The sequence below is a fragment of the Canis lupus genome, chromosome 10, assembly GCF_011100685.1.
Source record: "Canis lupus familiaris isolate Mischka breed German Shepherd chromosome 10, alternate assembly UU_Cfam_GSD_1.0, whole genome shotgun sequence".
NCBI lineage: Eukaryota > Metazoa > Chordata > Mammalia > Carnivora > Canidae > Canis > Canis lupus.
In genome coordinates this window covers 61599467-61619125 of record NC_049231.1, presented here as the reverse complement: position 1 = coordinate 61619125, position 19659 = coordinate 61599467, and the positions used below count along the sequence as shown (strand labels likewise).

The following is a 19659-nucleotide window of genomic DNA, read 5'->3' as shown; positions in this document are numbered from 1 at the left end:
CCAACAGTGTAAGAGGGTTCCCTTTTCTCCGCATCCCCTCCAACATTTGTTGTTTCCTACCTTGTTAATTTTGCCCCATTCTCACCGGTGTGAGGTGGTATCTCATTGTGGTTTTGATTTGTATTTCCCTGATGGCAAGTGATGCAGAGCATTTTCTCATATGCATGTTGGCCATGTCTATGTCTTCCTCTGTGAGATTTCTCTTCATGTCTTTTGCCCATTTCATGATTGGATTGTTTGTTTCTTTGCTGTTGAGTTTAAGAAGTTCTTTATAGATCTTGGAAACTAGCCCTTTTTATCATTTCTCTTCTTGTTGCCCCTTAAAGCCTGCAAACATATTTTGAACCCTACTCTGCATGAAGTTCTAACCTCAGTCCTGGAATACAACTATAAACACCAATAAGCTTTCTCTGCCTTGGAATTTAAAGTCTAGTGGCAGAGACAGACTGTGCAAAGTACATGAATAAATGAACAAGGTGGTTTGAGATAGTGGTAAGTGCTATGAGTAAAAGGGTGATGTGTTTGGGGGATGGGGTGCACAATAGTGTTAGTTTCTGGAGTCACCCAGGATTGGGATACCATCTGCTAAGGGCGGAATTGTATCCCCCATGAGATTCAGATGTTGAAGTCCTAACCCTTAGTACCTAAGAATGTAACTGCATTTGGAAATAGGGTCTTTAAAGAGGTGAACTAAGTTAGAACAAGGTCATTAGGGTAGGCTGTAATCTAATAGGGCTGGTGTCCTTATAAGAAGAGGAGATTAGGACATAGACATGTATAGAGGGAAGATAGATCATGCAAAGACACGGAAAAGGCCTCAGAAGAAACCAGCTCTGCCAACACCTTAGTCTTGGACATCCAGCTTTTAGAACTATGAAGAAATAAACTTCTGTTATTAAAGCACCAAATCTATGATGTTTTGTTATGGTAGCCTTACCAAGCTAATATGCTATCAAAAGAGAAAAGTATTTGAAATTGGGACAGTCTCAGAGTCCAAACCAAATGTACACCAACCAGCTTAGGCCGGTTCCACTGAGGATTCATCTCTAGGCCCAAGCTATGGCAGCGACATCGATACTGCAACATTCCCCTCCCTATGAGACCACTAGCTCCATTCCTGCTGATGTGAAGCATTTGTGAAGCAGTAATCACCTTTGCCTACTAGCATCCTTCTCAGGATTTGAACCACTGACCTTACCATTATGAATGAGTCAGATCATAGACAAGAGTTCTTACTTGCATGCCCAGACAGTCTGTGTATAATTAACTGTGAGTTGCAATAATAATGATGATGATATGAAGCGCTTAAGGGCCTTTAGAATTTGAGGCCTATAAAAATATAACATTATTATTATTGTCATTACTATAATCAGGTACAGATACTTGGATAGAAAGGCCATTTCTCACTAGTATAATAACACATGACCATAAAAGTATCTAAAAATCTTTATTTTTCCTGCTCTAGAAATATGACTATCAAGTCATTATCATAATAATTGAAGTACTTTAAAAATTCTGTCCAGGATTTGCATTTAGGTGTATATACCTTTTTCTTTTTCTTTTCTTTTTTTTTTTTTTTGTATATACCTTTTTCACTGTGCATGTTCTCACTGGCTCCCAGTCTTTGAGGACTGGACCTTTGGCACTTTGTCTTGGAAACAAGATATTGGGAACATCTGTTTTGGAAAAAGGAAATCATCTATAAAATAAAATCAGCTCATAATGGCACACCTACCTACAATGAGCAAGTTTCAAAGTGGAGATCAGGCCATGCGTGTTCTACCTGGAGAGCATGTTCTATGAATAAGGAGAATTTTATTAGTTGAAAATGTAATAAATTCTAAGCCAATTTGAAGGGCGTGTGTAACAGGTGGGGCAGATGTTCTCAGTGGTCATGAATTATTTGGGAGCCATCTCCAGAGGGGCAAAAAGAGTCCCTAAAACTATGGGACTTTTATTCTTTCTTCCTTCCATCCCTTTTTTCCTTTTTCTCTGCCATTTTAATTGATTTTCAGAGATTTTTTTTTAAGATTTTATTTATTTGAGAGAGAGAGAGAGAGAGGGAGCATGTGAGCAAGGAGAGAGGGAGGGAGAGGGAGAAGGAGGAGAAGGATACTCTCTACTGGGCAGGGAGCCTGACTCAGAGCTTGATCCCAGGACCCCGAGATCATGACCTGAGCTGAAGGCAGGTGTTTAACAGACTGACCCACCCAGGCACCCCCAATTTTCAAAGATATTTAAAGGAATTTAGAAGTAAAATCTCCGAGTAAGCATCTTTAAATCAGCTCCCTCCCAGGAAAGGGAAACTGAGATTAAGTGGGCTGTTCAACTCAAAATGAAACAAAATGTCTTCCTCTCCTATCCCCTGCCCATACCTCCTCTTTCTTCTTCAGCCCTACCTGATTTTGCTCAAACCAAAGAAGGAACAGAATAAAGCAGATTGCAGAGGAATCTTTTGGAGTTCAAAGCAGATTCTAAGGAAATGTGGTAATTCTGAGAAATCTTAATTAATGTCTCACTGTGGACTTCAATACCTGGGGGCTTGTGAAGAGTGAAGCTAGAAACAGAGTAATTCAGTTAGAGGAGGTGGTGTGAGCTACACAGTCTAGCTGGAGACAGGCTACTCACTCAAGTGCGCACATGAAGGGAGCAGAGTTGTGAAGACTCTTGGTCCAGGGTATGCGGGAGTCTCTTTGTTGCCAAGCCTGACTGAAAGCTCCTTTCATTTCTCTGATCTTCAGTGTTCTGGTCTATAAAACAGCCTTAACCTGATATCTGTACAACTAAATCAACAAGAAACAAACTTGTACCTTGTCCTCAAAATATTCCATCAAACCAAACCTGAAAATCTGAAAACTAAGTGAATTAACTAGTCAAGAACAGATTTTTCAGCTGGTCATTTAACATCACAGAGAACTTAAGACCAAGTGTTTGACCAAAGTTAGCATTTTTTTTTTTTCCTACTGACCACAAAACTGGTTGGTATATGGACATAGAAGCTTTGGCTCTGAATACCTTGGAGTGTCCTGTTACTCCAGCAGAGGACTAAAGCCCTTTGCTTCTAGTTTTCAAGGCTCTCCATCAACAGGCCCTACCCTCCTTCTCTGAATTTCTCACCACTTCCTGGTATTCACCTTTGCATCAGACTGGTATTTTCTCCTCATTCCCATCTCTGTGCTGGTGTTGATGGCATTCACTTTTCCTGAGGTAAGCTCAGTGCCCTTAACAGTGTCTCTAACCATTCATTCATTCATTCATTCATTCATTTATTCATTCATCCATCTATCTATCCATCCAGCCTTCCCTTCTTCCCTCCCTCCCTGTCTTGAATACTAGGCAGTGTGGGTCAGATGTGCAAGTTTCTCTTGGGGGGATATGAAGGACTTAGGCAGACTCCCTCCATTCTTGACCTCTGTGACTTTTCTGCCTAGAAGAGGCAGGGTGGAAGATAGACACCCATTCATGCCAAAATAAGTTGATAAATGCTGAGCCTATTTATCTTATATGTCACCATTTTCTGTTCTTACCTCAGCTTTGTGAAAAGCCCCCTTCCTGGTGTTCCTGAGGCACCTCCACTGTCTCCTATGTGCTGGTACCTAAGTTGGGTCATCTAATGGGTTATCTACTCATTATTTTCTCACTTTCTTTTGGTTCTGCATTGGCCACTAGGTTCCACTAGGTGGGCTCTGACCTCTGGTAGCTGGATGCTATCCCTCTATGGATATTCTCCTCACCCCTGCCTTCTTTGGCCACAGAAGCAGCTTCAACTGTAGCCTGTGGTGTGGATACCACTCAGCACATTGATAGAGGAACCCAAGGCAATTGTCTCCCAACATCTTACTGAGGTTTAGGAGGAAATAGAGCTTTTAGGTTTTACTCCATCTTTTCCTTGAGGTACAGACGCCAGTCCATCAGGGGCTGGGGTTGACATATCCATCCTACCTTGATTGTTGACTCCTGCCCCAATGATGAAGGCTGCTTGGCCTGATTCTGTCTTCCTTTAGGAGAAATTCTAACCCAAGATGCTCTTGCCCCACCTGTTCACTAGATATCCCCAAACATACCTGATTCCCAGTCATGGGCTCAGCCTGGGCTCAATCCAGAGCTCCTTGCTACTTTGGTTATGCACCAAGTATTGTGGGGCAGATGTAGGACAGTTCCTGTGAGAGTGGGGGGAAACATCAGTGAGAGGGTAACACAGAATGCTTAGAAGGGTGAATCACTAGATGGTGAATAAGGGAGATCAGCTTAGGCAGAAGGAGCAGCATGCCTGAAGGTACAACAGCCTACAAGAGCATGAGATAAAGTAGCCCATGGCCACAGGCTGTGTACAAGTAAGGCTGGAGGGCTGGAGGTTAGATTGCAACCAGACCTTTAGGGGTCTGATAGCCCATTATAAAGCATTTGGACTTTGTAAGTGTGGGCTTCATGGCAAAGCAGTCAACAAATAGTTGTTGAATTTAAAATGCCTGGTGTTGTGCCATGATTTAGGTTCTATTACATTCACAGATTCATTGTTGGTGTAAGTTCCTTAACTGTATTTTTTTTTTAATGTGTGAGCTTTATTTTTTCCAATTTTATTCTAAGATCATGATATTAATAGCCTATAGAGGAAAAATTAACCTAGCTTAAGTTTACTTCTTATGTGCTTTGATTTCCCAACAAATAGAAGAAGGCTCTCCTAATTCCTGTATTTTATCTATTTATTTATTTTTTATTTTTTGATTTTAAAGTTCTGCAGGAAAAAAAGTCAAAATCAAAACATTTAGCCCTGGATGGTAATTTTGTGTACACTGAGTAACTTCCAGGTGCTTCCAGGCGGCCCATTTGGTCTTCATCTTAAATGGGGCCCAGTGCATTTGACTTATCTTCATGGCTCAGATCAAGGTAGACCCCTTAGTCTTGAGCTAGAGCCATAATAAATGTAAGTAGCATTTGTTGAGTATTTCTTTCTTCATTATTGTTGATGCCCTTGAGGCTAGGGGCCAGGATTTCTACTTCTTTTGTTACTCCCACATGAACCAACACAATGTTCAGTACCTGGTTAGTCCTCAGAAAGGTCTCACCGAAGCAGAGGAGGTAGATTATGGGACAAAGCAGTGGCCTCGAATACTGTAAAGTGCAAGAGTTTCCGATTCATCTAGGTCTGAGTATGGCTGTGCCGGTTATTAAGTATGTGATCTTGGATTCGTGAATTTGTCTATTTCAATGTCCCTATCTAGGAAGTGGACATGATAATACCTAACGCATAGATCTAATGGGAAATTTTAGTAAGATGATATAGGAGCAGTGTTGGGCACCCAGTAAACCCTTGACTACTTAATACTCAATAAACAAATGAATAAAAACAGAATCCAAAAATGCCACAAGCCATAGAGGTAAGAACAACAACCCTGTATTCCCCTTTCTCAAAAATGTCTCCTGTGTTTCTAAAACAAACTCTAGATGGTTTTGATTTATTCACAGCTCAGTCTTATTTCTGTATGTTGCATAAAGAAATTCCTTCTTCCACTTTCTCATTCATTATTGAGTAATGCTATTAGACTCCATGGAGCTGATGTCCCAATGGATGAACACTGAGCCTCAACTCAGTAGAGGCACATTCTTACACTCCTTTTGGGAAAGCTGACCTGGAGGTAGGAAGGAAAACAAGCACCCCCAGTTATCCCTGGAGAAGCCATGAACAGTTCATCTAGGCAATACCAGTCATTTCTGTCTTGGGTAACAGCCAGATCTATTCCTTGAACCCACACTTGTTGGAAGGGTTGGTGAGACCTGGGCACACATTGTAGGAGCCACCCTAGCACTCATTGCCTCAATTGTCTCCCATAAGCTTGGTTGATATAGGTTTTGCAACTTCTCTGTCTTGAATCCTAATATTTGAACATGTTTGCTCTTCAAATGGACTTGAAGGGACCTGCAATAAAATGCAGCTCAGTTCTGGTATCTGAGATTCTGTTGTTGGGACTTCCTTGTCTGTTCTGGGATTTGTTCTCAGCCAGAGCCTCCTTTCTCTTGTTGTTTCATACCCTCAGGAGACTGGGGCCCCTGCTGTCCCAGAGCACCTGTCTCACAAAAGACCCAGGACTAGCAAAGTCGATTGAAGAGTTCACAGTTTAATGTTTAAACCTCCTAAGGGGTATTGCAGTCACCCTAATTTCATTTTAACAAATACTTGTCAAATTTCCGTGTTACTCAGGATGGGTACTATACGTGCAAAAATAAAGACAAGGTGAAAGGTTCTGACACTGGTGTCTAGGAGTTAAGTGGGAAAAAAAAGTCATATGTAAATAATTAATTTCAAAATAGGTAAAAAGTGTGTGTGTGTGTGTGTGTGTGTGTGTGTGTGTGTACGCATGAATGTGCACCCTGAAAAAGGCATTAATTTCATCAAAAGACTTTAGATGACCCAACAAGAAATTACTGTGCGTCACACTAGAACTGGACCTCAGAAGGTGGATCCCCAGGATCCTGAAGGTAGAGGCTGGGCTGTGTGGGAGCACTGGACATGTTGGCAAGCCCAGGGTTTCCCCCATATAAGCTGAGCTCATAAAAGCCAGGGTTTGCCTGCCCCCTCCCTCGCCAGGAGGGTGGAGAAAAGTTCCTGAGAATTCGGAGTGGCTTCCACGGGCTGGCAAGGAGCCATCTGCTGCTGTTGCCGCTGCTGCTGTGGTGGCGGCAGCACCCGCATTAACTCTTCTGGCTCCTGTGGTGGTGCTGAGTCCAGGCCGTGGCAGACCACTGGCAGCGAGTCAGGACACCTGGCTTCCAGGGAGACTCTGTGCCTACTTTGGAACAGCGTGTAACCCTTCCGAGCCTTAGTTTCCTGTTCTTGATTTGGACGACACCAGCACTATCAGCTCTGCAGATAAAAATGAGATTATAAGTGTGAAAGCATTGGAAAAATAACACTAGTGCCCTGCAATAAAGTTTTATTAATAATTAATCAAAAAGCACTTACAAATGTCTGTTGTGTACCCAGAATTTGGCAAAGTGTTACATAGAGCTCATTGGTTTAGTAGATTTCTCGTAATGAAGTCTTTTTCCTAATTCTTCTGGCTCAGGGAACTTGTCAGCAAGGAGTTCACCCAGTACCAAAGAGAATGGCTTGGCTATCAGAGCTTGCCGCAGTCCTGTTGCTGATTAGCTGTGTCATATCGGGTGGTTGTCTTCATTCCTTTGAGCCTCAGTTTCTCAGTCAGTAAAATAAGGTTTTCTACTAATCTTTCCTGATCCCTCTTTCCGCTGTCTTCCGACTATACCCTTTATTCTGGCTGTGGTGTTAGAATGGGGATCCATAAACTTAGCTTAGAAAAGCCTGTAAATAATAACTTAATGTGCTGATTCTTTGGTGGACAGTTTACCCCAAAGGCATGACATTCCAGTGGTTGAATATGAGATGGGTACCAAAGGCTGATGGCTTATTTGGGAGCAGGCAGCTGTAAAGCCAGCTTACTAGCATCTTCCCCTTGAGGGGCCATGGTGGGGGTATTAAGCAGATGAAAAGGTACAGTCTCACCCTATGTGGCAGTTGCCTTACATTTTTGCCAATTAGCTCTGTTGGCTTCTTCTAAAAGGAGGCCAGTAGGAAAAATCTCTAAGGCAGAGTCTAGAAATACCTTATATTTGTATTCACTTTTGTTTTTTTTAAAAAGCACGTTCACGTGCATTAATTTCACTGATCTTTGTAACAAGTACATGCATAGTTAAGTCATACTGGCCACCCTGTTTAGTAGAGGAAGGAAAAAGCATGACTGATTTGACATCACGGAGTAAGACAGTGGCACAGCTGAAACTGGAAGCCAGATGATATCATTTCTGATCTACTGTTCTCTCTGACCCTCACCTGGGGAGAAATGAGTGTGTCCCGGAGGGGACCCCACAGCCCCCCCCATCCATATTCCCTGACTCTAGGGGATTAAATATATTTTGCATTGCTTAGAATAAGGATGATAACTTTTAAGAGATAGGCATTGCCATATGGTAGGTGCTTAGTAGGTGTTTGTGAATCAATGAATAAAGCTGCCATGACTGTGCTTGAGAAGAACTCTGGGGTAGACCCAGTGGTTAATGTGATAGATACCTCCTCTTTCGGTCTTGCCCTCCCCTCCCCCCTTTCCTCCACTCCTGACTTTGCCTCCAAACAGAGTGAAGGGGAAATTCTCTATCCAGGGTCTCCGTGTGTGTCAACTTGATTGCTTAAAAATTCAGGTATATGATTTAGATAGAGGCTTGGCATTCCCATTACAGAAAGGAGGGCTAAGCAGCAAGCAGATACACTTTGAACATAGACTACGTATGTGGTGTTACCCAGGTGATACTGCAAAGGCACAGAAGATGGAACTTTTTTCCCCTACACAAAACTTATGATCTTTTTGGGAAGACAAGGTATGTTCTAATTCTAATTTCTGCTAGTGTAGAAATACTACTTAATTGTCTAATGTTAAGTAACAAAATATGAAAACAAAACCTGTATCTGTGTAATTTACTATTTTAAGCACATAAAACACAGTGAATTATATGTGTGTGTGTGTTTAAAAGGTGTACATCAAACAGGCAGGCCTGTTTTCTGAAATATGATCAACATTAACATGAAACATTTTTCTCCATGATGATTAATTTCATGTAGCAACTTGGCTAGGCCACAAATTTCTGAGTATTTTCATTTTTTAATTTTAATTTAATTTTATTTTTAAAGGATTTTATTTATTTATTCATGAGAGACAGAGAGAGGCAGAGACATAGGCAGAGGGAAAAGCAAGCTCCCTGTGGGGAGCCAGATGTGGGACTGGATCCTGGGACTCCAGGATCCTGCCTGCCCTGAACTGAAGGTAGACTCTTAACTGCTGAGCCACCCAGGTGTCCCTCTCTGAGTATTTTTTTAGATGAGATTAACATTTACATGAGAAGACAGAGTAAAGCAGATTATCTCTATAGTGTGGTTGGGCCTCATCCAATCAATCAAAGGCCTTAAGAGAAAAAAGACTGCTCTTTCGTGGGGAAGAAGGAATTTAGTTAGCGGACTATCTTTGGACTTGAGCTGTAACAGGAGCTCTTCTCTAGTTCTTCAACCTGATGGCCTACCCTTCAGATTTTGTACTTGCCAACCTCCATGATTCCTTAAAATAAATCTGTCTCTGTATATTTATCTATGTCTATATCTGTATATATAGATAAAGATATGCACATACATGTGTACACACACACACACACACACACACACACACATATCCTCTTGGTTCTGTTTCTTTGGAGAACCTGTCCTCTTGCTGTCATTTGAATACCCAGTGTTTGGGCACCTGGGTGGCTCAGTGGTTGAGCATCTCTGCCTTTGGCTCAGGTTGTCCTTCCAGGGACGTGGGATCAAGTCCTGCATCGGGCTTCCTGCAGGGAGCCTGCTTCTCCCACTGCCTGTGTCTCGGCCTTTCTGTGTCTCTCATGAATAAATAAAATCTTAAAAAAAAAATACTGGTCTTACATAATAATCTGGAGTCCTGTTTTGAAGCAAGGTCACATCTCTTTTTGTGGGGTGAGGGCCATTTGTGGGTTGTATATTTGTGGTGGGGTGGAAAGTTGGGGGGATTCCTAGACCCATTTTCTCTCTCGGTAAGTTTCTCTGCCCTCTGGCTGGCTGCTGTAATTGACTCCTCCAGGGTTAGCACAGGGGTAGGGAGAAGGAGGCAGAACATGGTTAAATCCTGGTGGGAACTCCACTGTTAAGATGAATTTCTGGGCCTGGCTGATGTTTCGGCTGATTCTTTCCCTTTCCTGGGCACTTTCATGGGGACTTCAGAAGCTCCAGACCCTGTGGCTAGAGTGGGCTTCTGGCATGGGTGATGCCCTTCCTTGGGCCTCCTGCTGCCCCTAATCCCCTGTTCTCCAGGGATCCAGTCCATACAGGATCCTGGTCCCCTTAGGTAGGACTTATAGTTTTTATATTTTATTATATATACATATGTATGTTAAATATATGAAATCATGATTGTGATGTTTCTAAGTACACATAAATGACTATAATATGAAGTAATACACTAATTTTTTTTTCTTTTTAAATTTTGTTTGTTCTTAGACATATAGTTTTCCCTCCTGGCTTTACTATTTTTATCCTCTTTCCCATTTCATACCAGCTCATACATTTTAAGGCCCGAGGTCATGGGTATTAATCACTTATTTCTGTCCATTTCCAAGGTGTTTTCTTAATGACTGTCTTACAGTATCTCCCAGATTCCCTTGGCATGGGGTGGGGTCTTGAGGGTCAATGGTGCAAGTCCTTGTGTAGGGGTTCTGGGAGTTGTAGGGCTTTTGTTCCCATTCTCCAGTGCTGCCCCCTCACTGAGAGGGGACTCATGCATTTGTGGGTAGATATCCTAGCCCTCACTCCCATGTTCCACGTCCACATACCACACACATCCACCCCCTCCGCAAATATCCCATCCCCTTAGGCCGAGCAGTGTGCACATTGGTGACATAATTTGCCTTCAGGAGATGAAGGACTCTGGAAACAAGTTAGGGCTATTTGGGCAGGTTGTTATGTGGTCCAGGATAACTATGCGGAAGAATAAGTGGGGGAAGTACAGAGCTGGACCTCAAAGCATGGGTCCTAAGGTTGGAGCCTGTTGTTCTGTGAAGGACAGTACTGATTGCTAGTGTCAAGCTGTTGATGCCTGTGGTGCATATTGTGCTGTCCTGACTTGCCCTCCTGGTAATACCAACCCTGTGGGTTTACACATTTATAGGCTTGGTAGGTCAAGGTAGAAAAGTGACCTGGGAATCTAGCTTTTGTAGGTTGGGCTGATTCAGATAATCAGATATTTTGCATATTAGCTATGGAAAGCTGTGATGCAAAGAAGAGAAGAAGCAGAAAATTGAGAGACTACAGAGATTTCCATATGGTGAGTTTTATTATTTCTTTCTTATTTTTAAAGTTGTTCTGTGAAGTGAGTTGAGCTCATGGAAAATTGTTCAGCTACAGGACGGCTCTGGAAAAACCCATCTTGGCCCTAGCGGGCCTTCTACTTTTAAAAGACTTTATTCACATGTCTAGACAGGTTAACTTGAAGTTAACCATCTTACTTCACAAGAACCAAGCTCCCAATCCATTAACATTTTTTATTACCCCACATATATCCTAAGGCTTAAAAGATTCAAAGAGGGAGGTCAACATAATTTTTAAATGATTGAGAGGCCTGGAATAGTAAAAATCTCAAGTCAGGATCTTTGGCTAGAGAATGTGTGGACTGTGCTAGAATTTCATTCCTTCCAAATCTCTCATGTGGGACGTCTGATAAATGCATTGCATCTCCGATTTCATTGGCTATTCATTTTCTTCTTCACTCTATATTCTTAGTTTGTTTCTTCTTCTAGGTTTTCATTGAAGCTGAAATGATTAAGGAAGCTTTTTGAGTGTATAAACATATTTACATGTTAGTAGTAGCAGAAGGATCAAGGTTGGACTGAAGTTTCTCTTATGCAGCCTTACAGAGGTGAAAGACACAGGTCTTTTGGCTTCTTTTTGGAAGGAAGGGAGGACTACTTCATGCCCAGAGGGAGCACTTACTATCTGCAAGGGGTTATGCCTCCCAATGTTAATGCAGAGACTCTGGCTGTGATCATAAACTTCTAGGGGGTAGAGAACTATGTCCATCCTAATTGCCCTGTTAATTATTACAATGTTGAGACCAGTGCTAATAGCCTAATTTTAAATTTGGATGAGCTTCTTGTTATTTTCTTATGTAGTTGATAGAGCAAAGATATTGGTAAGCATCACTTTGCATTATTAATGTGTCTTAAAGGGCATGGCAATTATTTAAAAATAAAATCAAATAAATGTTTTTAAATACATGATGGTTTTTGCTTTCTCAAAGAATTCCTTTTTATTTTTAAAAAGATTTTATTTGATTTATTCATGAGACACACAAAGAGAGAGACAGAGACATAGGCAGAGGGAGAAGCAGGCTCCCTGTGGGGAGACTGATGTGGGACTTGATCCTGGGACCCCAGGATCATGCCCTAACCTGAAGGCAGACGCTCAACCACTGAGCCACCCAGGGCGTCCCAGAATCCCTTTTTCATATAGTCAATTCCTTATCCATTTTTTGAAAAGTAAATATTTTTGGCTGTTTTTAAGAAAGTGAGTCTTGCCTCCTCTCAAGTATTCTTCATGTAGTTCATTAGGTACATAACATACATTTTGGGGTTAAAATGAAAATCTATTAATCGAATTACCTTTTAACCTTGACTTCAGTTTTGGTTTTTGAAGTGTGTTTGTGTAGAAAAAAATGTTCAAGTGATGAATCTTCATATGAGGTATAAGAATTACCACATTTTAAAACTTGCAAACTCATGTGCATTAGAGGAAAGAGTCTTTTTGAAGAGAAAGGAGAATGGCCTTTGGATGCAGAGCACTGGGTTAGATTCCCTTCCTCCATGTTTTGTGGCCTTGAGCTCAGCCTTTCTGAGCTTTGGCTTCTTCAGCTGCAAAATAGGACTAATTTTATTCTCATTACTTAGTTGAAGCCACCATGTAACACTGGCCTCTGTAAATCAGAGAGCTGTGAAAAGGGATTGACCTGTCTGCCAGTGGTGAGGGAGCTCCAGCTTCCAGATCCAGGGTTATCCTTAGATGGTCTGAGACAGAAATGCGCACCTTCCACTCCATGCAGCTATAAGGGACTGAACATGTCTTTTCCTTTTAGAAAAGGGGAATCATCATTCTATAGGGGAATTATTATTCACCTCGTTTTAGGAGAACCAGTAAATGAAACAAATTACAAAACCAAAAAGAAAGTTTATGAGAAATGTGTTTAAAGCTTTTAATTTCCCTGAGTTCTCACATATTATATAGTTGAAATAAATAAACTTTAAGGGGATGGGAAAGTCCTGAGAAGAAAAGATTTAAAAAGGGGCCATGAGTACCTCAATCATTATATCATAGATATTGTTTAGCTGAAAGTTCTTTTTCAGATGTGTCTTTGCATGTCTGTTGATACTGCTATTGGCAGGTTTTACTAAATGGTAAAATCATGACCACTCCATGGAGCTTTTATCTTGGAGCTTGGTTATAAAATCCATCTCAAAAGGACTTTTGTCTGTATCCCTGAATTTGCTGCCACCACTCCTGATCCATAGTGTATTTGGGCTTTGAGTTTCTTGGGAGAAAGTTGGTACGGTGATTCAGCTTGGCATTCTTCGTGATGTTGACTTCTTAATCTCCTTTGGTTCTGGGAGCCAAGGTCAGGGAATCAGAACCTGCCTATGGCAATTGATAAAAGTTTACTGGTTTCTGGGGTCCCTGGCTAGCTCAGTAGAGAATGTGACTTTTGATCTCAGGGTCTTGGGTTTGAGCCCTGTTTTGGGTGTGGAGATTACTTAAAACAAAATCAACCAACCAACCAAACAGGGTTACTGGTTTCCAAGTGAAATAAGGCTTCCTGAGGTTCTGGGCACTGATCATAGTGAGAATGTGTACAAAGTGAGAATGTGTACAAAGTGAGAAAGTACATAGTGAGAATGGGTACAAAGACCAGAGCAGTCCCTGGATACCAGCTACTTTACAGGGTCAGAGATGAAGGTGGGGCCTCTGCATTAGGGTTTTTAAAATTTTGGGGTTGACCTTTTGGTGGGTTATAAAATCAATTTAATGGGTTGAGGCCATCATTTTTAAATAATTGAAAAAGATTAGAATAGCAAATAGATTGCATTGCATGTGAGGTAAGGATATTGTTTCCTGAAATTTTTTTTTAGTTTTATATATATATATATATATATATATATATATATATATATATATCTCCATATGTGTAAATACCTACATATTCTGCATTGAAATGTAATAGAGAATGTTTTCTTTTAGGATGTGGCAAAATTTCTTTTAGGAGCTAGCATGTGGCAGAAAATATTCAACAGTTACTACTTTTCAGGATGAAAAAAACAATTACAAAATTCATAATCCATGGAGTGATTTTATAAAGACATACGTACACACATGTTCGCACATGCACACACACACAGAGTTAACTGCTTTTCTCCAAAGCAGCACACAAACCTGGCATCTTAAGTTGCAAATATGAATAAAACCTGGTTGAAACGAACCCCTCCTTGGTTTCATAAATCCAAGACAATCTAGGGAGTTAAAGTAGGGCTGTTCTGTCCATGGCAAAGGCTGGAGTGGATATTGGTATCCATTATTGAGGTGTAAAAGACTGTGGCTTAGTATACTGACATCTGAAGGGAAGCATTCTTGAGGCTCCATCTGGTCATCCTGGAGCCAGAAAAAGGGACTGAGAGAAAGAGAAGGATTTTAGGGAAAACTGAAAGTATCAAACATTGCTGCCCTTAACATACCAACCCTGAGCAAGCTGTGGAAGTATATAATGAAAAACAAAGCAAAGATCTCCTTGCAGTCAGTGGCTTCATTTCTGTAAATTTCTAGATGAGGCATTCACGCCCAGATCTGTCTGCCTAAATGCTACTGTGCTGGACCTTGTGATGTGGCTATGCCATAATTAATCTGACAGGGAATCTACACTGAAAGAAGGGAAGGGATACTTAGCCTAGTCCAATGGAGTATGTCAATGAATAATGGGATGAAGCTAAGAGAAGGTAAAATTGGGCTGAATATCAAGAAAAAAATTACCTAACAGAAAGGTCTATTAGATAGTGGAGTGGTCTCTCCAGGGGGACAGTGGCAGGGCCAGTGGTGCTGGAATCATTTACAAGTTGGCTGTTGAAAGCCCCTGAGAATATGCTGTAGGGAACAGGACTGAGTTGACAAGAGTGGACAAAATGACCTCAAAGGTCTTTTCCATCTTTAGTGTCTACGATTTTGTGATCGTCTGCTCTTCACCGAAGCGCTCCAGCTCCAGCTACTCTCTGGGGCCTGAAACACATGAAATAATTGTTAGTAAGATATCCAGCGATGAAACAGTTTTGAGGGAACCATTTGCTCTTGGGCATCTTTTTCCATTCAAAACTAGTCTGGAGAGAAATGAACAAGATAAAGGAAACAAGGAAGAAATTGGAGTTTATTGTTCTCAAAGCTAACATTATTATTAGTCTGTATTCACTCTCAATATTTGATCAAATGCAAAACTATTCTTACAGGTTGTATTTAAATCTAAAAGCAGTTTCTTTGGGACTATACCATACTAAATTTTGTATTTCTCAACAGGTTGTTTTAGCATTGTACAGAAAGAGCCTGTTTTAGGGGTTGTTTAACAGATGAAACGAATTCTTGGATAAGCAGCATTGTTCCATCTGCAACATGGTTAGAACTCTTGTACATTTGCATTTCTGTGTTTCAGAATTATTCAGGCAATAAATTACTCAGGATGTCAACCTTATGCTGAAACAGAAATGACCTACTTTGTAAGGATCTCATGTATTTTAAATTTAACCTTGCGCCTTTTCTTCAACTGAGAACAGGAGAAAGTGAGTGAAGAATGGTGAAGTCCTGAGCTTTGTAAGTATGATCACAAGGAAACCAAAAATAGCTGAAATATATTGAGCTTTTACTATGTGCTAGACATCGTTGTAAGGGTTTGATGCGTATTAACTCATTCATTTTCTTGTAATCCAGGAGATAGGTGCTGTTATTACAGTGGAGGAAACTGAGGCACAGAAAGTATAAAAATTTTGTCCAAGGTCACAGAATCAGTGAGAGGTGGAGTTTGGATTTGAGCAGGTAGTCTGGATTCAAATCATTATTAGTCCATCACTACTCTAAGTGTAGCTCTTACTTCCTTCAAGAACATGATGAGGACAGAAATTTGATCTCTCTTGTTCACTGATGGACTTCTAGAGCCTAGAACAGTCCCTGCCACATAGCAGGCACTCAATAAATTTTGGCTAAAAGAATGAATGGAAATTGGTATTGGCAGTTCTGAGTTTTTCAATGGCAAGCTCATCTGTTCCAAATTTGCTGATTGCAGGAACAAGGCATCTTTTTGTCTCTCTCCTGTTGATCTTGGCAGCCTCCTAGCTTCATTTTCAGGATGCCTTCACTGACCCCTTGGAATAGATTAGCTGCCTTTAGAACAGGGTCCAGAAGTATCCTGCACTTCCTTAACACGGCAATTTCATACTTTATTGTGATTATTTGTTTAGTTTATCTTCCTGGCTGTGTTGTAAGCCCTAGGAGGACAGGGTATGTATTTTACACTCCATTCTAACTGGACCCAGCACTGAACTGGGCACAAAGAGCTCTGTCTGTGGATGGTGTTGAATGAACAATTGAAAGAGGATGCTCTTTCCAACTTATTTTTCTACTTTTTATTTACACATAACTTTCATAGTTTTTATTGTTAACTGTTATAGCATAATACGTTACCTCAAAATGCAGTGGCCTTAAACAATAATAAGTTAATATCAACGCTTACAGTTTCTGTCAATCTGAAATTTAGAAGTGGTTTAGCTGGGCGGTTTTGACTCAAGGTCTTTCATGAAGTTGGAGTTAGGTGTCAGCTAGGGTTTCCATCATCTGAAGGTTTGCCCAAGGCTGGAGGGATCCACTTCTAAGATGGCTTCCTTACAGGTTTCTGGAGAGGCCTCAATCACTTCCCAGATGGGTTTCTCCACTGGAGTGTTTGAGTGTTTTGATGATATGGCAGCTGATCTTTCCAGAATGAGTGATGTAAGAGAAGATGGTGAATATTGCAATGCCCATTATGACCTAACCTTGGAAGTCATATACCACTGCATTCTGTTTCACTGTGGGAAGAGACTCCACAAGGGTGTAGATATTAAGAAGCAAGGATTGTGGGGAGCCTGATATTGGAGATTGGTAGTCACACATACCATTTTACACCTTGTTTCCCCATCAAGCCAGTGAGATGATACCCTATTTTACAGGTGAGGAAACTGAGGCTAACCATGATATGCTTAGGATCATACCCTGTACTTAAATCTCCATTTATTCCCTGTAAGTTAAATATCCTTTCCAAAATATCATAGCTATATGACTAAGTAACTAAATTACATACAGCTTAGAAAACTCAAGATGTAAAAATCTAGCAAATTAGAAATGTTATTTGTGTTACTACAAGATTCACCTTACCACAGAATTGTCTAATGTCCTATTCAAAATGATTCAGTTTATCAAAGATAAGTTTTAATATGACTTTTGGAGACACATTTATTAGGTAACGAGAAGTATAATTTGAAAATTTGTTATGTTAGAAACAGTCATATTAGATTGTGAGTTTCTTGAAGGCAGGGATGGAGTCAGCTGTATCTTCCATCCCAACTCTGTGATCTAGCCCAGAGGAAGCTTCAAACAAGAATTTTTAAATAAAGGAATGATTATGGCAAAATGCCTGTAGCTACAGATTCTTAAGACTCTTTTTGTGTATGAGAAGTTGACATATTATTTTTTAAAATACATTTTATTCTTATTTTATACCTGAGAGTCTGGTTCCTACTGAGCTTTGTATTACTAGACTACCTAAAACTTATTTATATATTAGTACTGGCCTGATGTAACATGTTGTGAAATTTTTCATCCCTGCTGAGATATGAGGTTGAAAAACTGACAGATGTTTAATGAAAACAAAGAAAAAGGTAAGAAGCAAAATCTCATCTAAAGAATGGATAAAAGATCTGATTTAACATGTACGTAAATGGAATGGTTCCTATTTTAAGACTCAGCCAATCAAAACAATATAATTTTAAATAAAATCTGTTCCATTGGAAAAAAAGTGTTCCCCTTCCCCTCAAAATACATTGCATTCTGATTGTGTTGAAGACTTTAAGAGCTTCTGCTCGTTTTTTTTTCTTTTCTTTTTTAAATAGCCAGGAGGTCTAATGTTTTCTGATTTGAACAGTATTGCTATTTGTAAAGATTTTCTAAGGGAAGGTGAACAGACATGCTTCTTTGGAATGATTCCTTATCAAATCTTGTCTGCAAAATTAGTGGATTATCAGGTTTATGATGGTATGGTTGTTAGCATAAACTCACATAGGGGATCAAATTATGCAGGACATAGATAAAAGATAAAAGAGTGTTGAGGAAAGATGTTTGTTGAATAACTATAGTTACGGATAGGAAGGTTAGCATTAGAATCCTGATCACGTTGATAGCCTGGTATGAATATTTTACAACTTTATACAGTTTACTTTTGTGATAGTGATAATGTAAGATGAATTCTGTTTATCCTAGTTCAGGTAGTGTAGATGCATATTTGCAAGTATAAGTTTCTCAGCTAAGTTTTCTGCATGGATTTGCTTTTGGTCATTCTTCTATCTAAGTAGTCTGTTAGGATCTAAAAGAAGCTTCTAGAACAGGAAAGATAAATACATACCACATGAGATCATACCCCTTCCTCACATACATGGCAGACATTTATTGTGACCCATTTTTCTCCCTGAGTCATTGGTTGCTGTTTGTAAAAGAGCAAGAGATTGGCAAAATTAGGAGAGGTCAGTATTATCACCCATGAGGGGAAGTTGTAAAACTAACAACAGAAATTTGCCTTGATAAATCAATAACTAACTTGTTATTGGCTAACGATGGTAAATTTGACTCACCTGAGGGGGGATTAAAGAAAACTTTTATGTAAGTTATTGTGGATCATCATTTAATGTTTTATTTTTTTTCATTTAATGTTTTAAATATAAGAGGAATGTATAAGAATTTTTTAAAAATTTAATTAAAATATTTTAGAAACTAAGAATATTTAGCAGATTGGCTCTTGTTTTTATATAAAATCTACTCATAAAAGGCACAGAAGATTAAAAATAGAAAGGGCAGGGTGCCTGGATGGCTCAGTCAGGTAAGCATCTGCCTTCTGCTCAGGTCATGATCTCAGGGTGTTGGGATCAAGCTGCATGTTGAGCTCCCTGCGCAGTGGGGAGTCTGCTTCTCCCTCTCTCTCCTGCTCCTGCTCTCTCTTTCAAATAAATAAAAATCTTAAAAAAAATTAGGACAATTGATACAACTTATTCCTACTTTTTCCCCATTTATCATTGCAAAAATAAGGCTCAGATTGGGGAGCTGATTCACCTAAGGTCACAGAACTCATGAATGAAAGCAGTGGGGCCAGGGAGATTGCTGCTATCTTACTTGACCATTCTAATCATACCACCACTTTCTCTATAGTGAGGTCATGAAGTAAATAGATCTTAAAATCTTCAACTCTAAGATATGATATTTCTCTGTAACCGTTCGTGGACTTTCTGATATTACATACTTGTTTATGTTCTGTGTCCACTGACTAGAATGTAAACTCCATGAGGATTAGGTCTGTATCCGTTTTGTTCCCTACTATTTGACTACTATATCTCCTTCATTTATTGAAGATATAATACATGTTTAAAAACATGTTACTGAGTGAATGAGTGGAGATGAGGCTCAGAATCTTTGCTAATCTCACACTTCAAATACTGCCACCAATTAATTGGAGTTAGCTTTCTAGTAACATGTGGTGGGCAGATTCTAAGGTCATCCCCATGATCCTCTCCTCCTGGCGTTCACACCCTTGTGTAATCCTCTCCCCTTGAGAGTAGAAGTAATCTGTGACTTGCTTCTATGGATAGAATGCAGCAAAGATGAAACAATGTGTGTGATTACAGGTATGTGATTCCCTTACGTAGGATTATAATAACCAGCCTTGCTAAGAGCTATTCTCCCTTGCTGGCTTTGAAGAAGCAAACTGCTATCTTATG

General features: G+C 40.1%; 1 long non-coding RNA gene across 7 annotated transcripts; it reads right to left on the bottom strand.

Annotated features, from left to right (window-relative positions):
* Positions 1-6115: 6115 nt before the first annotated feature.
* On the bottom strand, positions 6116-16637 carry LOC102155088. Of its 7 annotated transcripts, none has more exons than XR_005366051.1 (4): positions 16377-16637; positions 14636-14878; positions 14045-14279; positions 6116-6862 (listed from the first exon to the last, which is right to left on the bottom strand). It is a non-coding gene; the product is annotated as an uncharacterized LOC102155088 (long non-coding RNA). The 7 variants fall into 7 exon arrangements; XR_005366050.1 differs by lacking the exon at positions 6116-6862 and adding an exon at positions 11330-11377; XR_005366049.1 differs by lacking the exon at positions 6116-6862 and adding an exon at positions 11992-13252.
* Between the last annotated feature and the right edge of the window lie 3022 nt (positions 16638-19659).